Raw genomic sequence first — 5,787 nt, forward strand, 5'->3', positions numbered from 1 at the left:
CTTTCTCAGCTCACTGGCTATCCAAAGCAGGTGGCAGGCTGGATTTGGATGTTGGATGCCTGGGCTATAATTTGCTGACTCTGTCCTAGAGAAATGTACCTTCATGTGGATAAGGAGAAATGTCAAGCACAGTATGTTTATTGCAGGCATGTTTTGAATATCAATCTTAGTTTAGGTTCCCAAGAATAGACCTAAAGCAAAGATCTGAGTGCACAGTTAATCCGGGAGGTCGGGAGTGATCCCAGGAATAAATGAGTGGGCAAGTAGAGACGTGCCATAAGGAAGGCAAAAAGCTGAAGGACTAATGATCAACATATTGCCATCATGGACAATTGAGGCAAATACTGGTGTGGAGCACACCTCAGAGTTTCCTCATAAGAGATATGAAAAGAGCTGAGTATTTATGCATCCACTAAATTCATGTCTATCGTTGAATGAAGGTTACTTCAGACTCTTGGGCATTTCAACTTGCCCTGCAGGTGGACTGAATGTGCCAGAACAGAAACTCTATGGCACAGTGTCACAAGAAGTGGCCTGCCACAGGTATGAGGCAAAAAACTACAGCATCTGCTAAATAGCACAAATGTATAAACATGAACCTGAAATGGATAAGTTGTTACTTGCTCATACAAAGGAATATTAGACAACAGTTTCAGTGAATGCTGTACTAGTATATCTATAGCATTAGTAAAGATGGATCGTTTCAATGCATGATATTGAGAAAACTGGAATTTGTATCATAATAATTACAATATGCAACATTTATATAAAGCTTAAAAGAATGTAAAACTGTAGCAAATTCAGGAAAAGAAAAGAAGAAAATTTACACAGAGGACCTCAGCTTTATCTCTAGTGTTTTGTTTTTTAAAAAACAGCATAAAATTATGAAAAATTGGGGTGTGATTATATGTGTATTCGTATTAATATTTCTATATTTTTCATTGTTTAAAAATTTATAATACAAAAAACTTTAAGAAATAAGTCAATCTGTAAATCTTGGTTGGTCTTGTCAAAGGAGTAAGCCCCTAGAAGAAAGAAGTGAATTAGTTATGCAAATAATAATAATAATAAAACCTTGAGAGTATTTGCCTAGGAAGTTTTCAATATTCAGTATTTTTGGAAATGTCATTGACTTTGACAGAGAAGAAGAATATGGATATGAAATATGTAAATAACATAAAATAGCTGGGAGAATTAAAAAATATAGCTAGCTAAGTACCTTGAAAAGAATAAGTGCTATGGAATGTAAAGGAGTATAATTATGACTAAAAGGCAGTGACATTTTAAAATGTTCAAATTCTTGATATTAGTTGTTGAATATTTATGGAAATTACTGCCTTGTCTTTTGTCAAAACAAAACAGAATTATTTCCTTTTTCTCCTTTTATCTCCTCTATCATGGTAGTAAGATTTCAGTTTTTGGTGAAAATTCATGCATATTTTAACCATTTGGAAGTACCAACAGCTAAAACTTTTAAAAATATTGAATGTTTTTTGTGCTTTATACATAAATATTTATGGCATAGATGAGAGTAAAAAGATGTCTAACAAATATCAGGTGCTTATAATATGCTAGCAGTGTGCTAAGTGCTTTAAACATATAATCTCATATATAATCTTTATTCCCCTTGTTACTGTCACTGTTTTGCAGATGGGGGAAGTGGAAACAGCTCAATGTGACTTGCTCAGGAATACAAAGTTAGGGCTTGGGTGGTTAGGCATTTAAAATGAGTCCTGCCAGTTCATTATGAGTCTTTACCCTGTCACTCTGCAGAATACTGCCAAACACTCCCTCCCCGCAAAAAAAAAAAAAAAATTTCAAGTCAACTCACATTGTACAAAGCAAGGAAACATCAAATTTTATTTCAATAAATTGGTCATTAGTATATTTTTGAACTATTTTGGGTCACAAACACTCCCTTATAATATGTTTTGTTGTAATAAGATTTAACCAATTTGCTGTAACTCACTTTCACTGATCCAATTGCACACTTGGAATACTGCATATTAAATTATTCCATGCAGGAGAACTAAGACAATTTCATATACTTCTATATACTCCTGACTGCCACACACTTAGTAAAACTTAAAACCAGGAGGGTTACTTTAAGAAAACACTCCCTCTGAATAAACAAATCAGGAGATCCAGGTGACCCTGGTATGGACGGTGCTGCCTCTGAATTCACAGAACACTTCAGCACCTGGCCAGGGTCTGACCACATCCTATTCCTGGTCCAGCTCAAAACGTGCAAACAGTCTCCGTGAGAAGCCTGGCTGCCACTATTAGGTTAGTAACAGGTGAACAGGAGGAGGGCTGAGTCAGAACAATTCCGCAGGTTTTAGGGCTAGTCCTGAGCTTTGGCTGCTGTCCTTGCCTCTCACCTAAGACATGACCCTGCAAGCTGCCTGGTAAGAACAAATAAAGTACTGTTTAGTCAACTGTTTTGTGATGCTAACAACTCAAAGTTGCAGTAGCTTATAATACTTATTCTTTTATATAAAGGATGCAGGGCAGCAGCAGGTGTGTTGGTTACATAGGTAACCAGGTAGGGGCTTACCTGAGGCTGACCTGGGTCCCATGGGGCCAGCTCTGAGTCTGCTCACATTGGGATCGAGTGAAGGAGCAGCCAGACGTAGGTCCTGGTGTACTCAGGGCAGAGGGCAGATGGTGAAGGGTAGATGGAGACAAATTGCACAAGCTTACTTAAATTTTCTGCTCAGATTTGGCTTACCTCGTAGCCACACATATTCCACTGACCAAAGCATGTCACATGACCAGACGGTCAAAGTTAATGGGACAAGGATGTATGTTCCACCTGTAGAGAAGATACTACGAAATTTGTGGCAAAAAGCAAGTATGTAAAATCCTTTAGTATGATGAAGGTAATAATTGGGAACTATAATTCAATTTACCACAGTAATAGAAAAATTTCAAAGAAGAAAGGATGAAAAATATATATGCATATATATCACACAAATAAATTTATAAGTATTAGAATCAATTTTTAACTGTTAAAAATATCTAAAATTGTAGACATCCAAAGTATAATAATATTTTGGAAGAAATCTCAATGCCCTGCTTATATTTCTATGTGGAAGGACTTCCAGACTCTCTCCACCTTCTTGTTCGCTCCTCCCAGGAAAGGGAATGGCGGGTGCATTGTGGAGTCATGGGGTTGCATGACCTTGCTGTAGACCTTCTCTATGGAAAGCAACTTGGATCTTGTGAAGTTTTCTAAATGCTTAAGCCACTCAGCCACTGACTATTTTCAAATCTTCATATTTGGAGGTGTGACTTCTACCTATATAATTATAGAGCTCTTGGATTTAGCCAGAGATAAAGAAAATTTTCATCAGTGATAGCATTTTTGTACTTTACCTGATATTTTGGCATTTACCTGATCCTTTAGACGGATATTTACATATCCTTTTAGGCTTTCTGGTCTTAATGTTGATGATAATATGCTCTCATGTCTCTTTTTCTTTCAACCCTGAGATTAATAAATTGCATTCCTAGAGCCTTCCCACTCAGATAAGTGCTATTATCTCAAAATCTTGATTTAGGGAAACACCACAAACCTCAATTCCTTTCTGCCCTTTTCTCCGTATTCCTTGTCAAACCATTATTGGAAATGAGCCTCTGACCTTTTTTTCTCCCACACAATTTCTAATAAAGATGCTGCCACACGGCCGTATCCTAGTAACTAGGTTTTACACTGAGAAAGATGATTAAGAAAGAGTCCAAGCTAGGGCTGGTTTTGACCATCAGCAAAGGTAATTTGCTAGTCTTGCTCCCTTTTCCAATTTCCTTAACTTAGATGAATAAGTGATCTAAGCTTAATGTTCTTTCTGATAAAAATAGTCATACAGACCCAAATTAGCATATCCGCTTTTGATTACCTTGCAGAATTCTATTTGCTCTCTTTTCTGAAAAAGCTTAATTATTCATATAAGCCTCCAGAGGAATAAAATCACTATGTGTGGCTGAAAAATCCCAACTTCCCTGCTGGGGTTAAGTGGCAGGCTTCAAAGAATTTTTTAAATAAATAAAGTGGATACTCCATTTTGTTTCTAAATTGATGCATGAGCAGTTCCTAAGTCATCTGAATTTGCAGAGACAAAAAAAAAAAAATCAGTAGTCACACAAGCAGGTACTAGAGATCAAGAAGTTCTGTTTCCTAAATGAAGGGCAGAGATTGGAACCCTGTGAGTCTGGGAGTCCTCAACTTTCAATGCAGTAGCTTGCTTGATACTCCTATAGCAAGGGCATGAGATTAAACAAGGGAACAAAATGTATTCTTTTCAGGTGGGCTGAGGAAAAGAGAGGTAAAAATGTGCAGACACCCTGGAAAAGGGCTCTCTGCCTTGGGAGCTCTCCGCTGGGCAGAATAGGAAAGGCTTGGGATGAAAGACCTGTGTGAGTGTACCACTATGTTATGAACATGACATTTTTGCTTTCAGGTCACGGGAAAAGACGTGCACCCCGACCCAACTCTTACTTCCTCCAGCCTGAGTTTGGTTTGCCACTATCACCGAAAGTCATGAAAGTCATACTCATGCAGAATTCCAGGAGCTTTAGGTTGTGAACAGAGAGGTGGGTTTCCTAAGGCTGCTCCCCTCTCTTATTTGTTGCCATTACCTAATTCCAGCAACTTTAATGATGACTCACTGGGCTGGCTGGTCTGTGGGAGTCTGGCCAGACAAACAGTTGGATTTGCTCATCATACTTCCCCAGAATATTCTTTACCATAATAAGCCACAAGTTAATTTCTCAGAAGTGTAAGTCCTTTCTAGAAGTATACTTTTCTTTTCTTTTTTTTTCTCAGTTTTTTTTATTTCAAGAAAAACAATTTTAAATATAATAATGTTACATGCAACAAACATTAATCTCTCAAGAAAAACGATTTTAAATATGATAATGTTACATGCAATAAACACCAATTATTCAAGAAAAATGATCTTACATATAATAATATTACATGCAATAAACATTACTAGTTTAAGAATAAAAGGATTTTAAGTATAATAATATTACCAAAACTGTACTGACATAGTACAGTGGATATCACAAAACTTGTAGGAAATATTAAAAATCTTCAAAAAACAGGATTACTTCTATTATATTCTAGTATATTGTTTTCCCTTCTGGCTCTATTTTTGTTCATCAGTTTATGTTATTCATTATATTCCAAAAATGAGTGAGATCATATATTTATCTTTCTCTGACTGGGTTATTTTGCTTAGCATGATGCTTTTAAAGTCTATTTTGTTGGATATGAGTATTGCTACTCCAGCTTTTTTTTCTTTTCCATTTGCATGGAAAATTTTTTTTACCATCCCTTCACTTTCATTCTGTGTATGTCTTTTGTTTTGAGGTGGGTCTCTTGTAGGCAGCATATAGTTGGGTCATGTTTTTATATCCGTTCAGCTACCCTACACCTTTTGATTGGAGCATTTAATCTGTTTACATTTAGGGTTATTATTAAGTGGTACTTATTTATAGCCATTTAAATTCTGTGTGGCTAGGTTTCTCTCTGTGTTTCTTCTCAGCAATCCCTTACAACAGTCCCTTTAGCATTTCTTTTAATGCTGGCTTGATGGTGATGAATTTCTTTAGCCTTTTTTTGTCTGAAAAGCTCTTTATTTGACCATCTATTTTGAATGATAGCCTTGTTGGATATAGTAATCTTAGTCTCAGATCCTTGCTTTCCATTACCTTGAGTACTTCATGCCATTCCCTTCTGGCCTGTAGAGTTTCTGATGAGAAATCAGGTGTCAGCCTTATGGG

This window comes from Myotis brandtii, unplaced genomic scaffold (genome assembly GCF_000412655.1).
Source record: "Myotis brandtii unplaced genomic scaffold, ASM41265v1 scaffold49, whole genome shotgun sequence".
Lineage (NCBI taxonomy): Eukaryota > Metazoa > Chordata > Mammalia > Chiroptera > Vespertilionidae > Myotis > Myotis brandtii.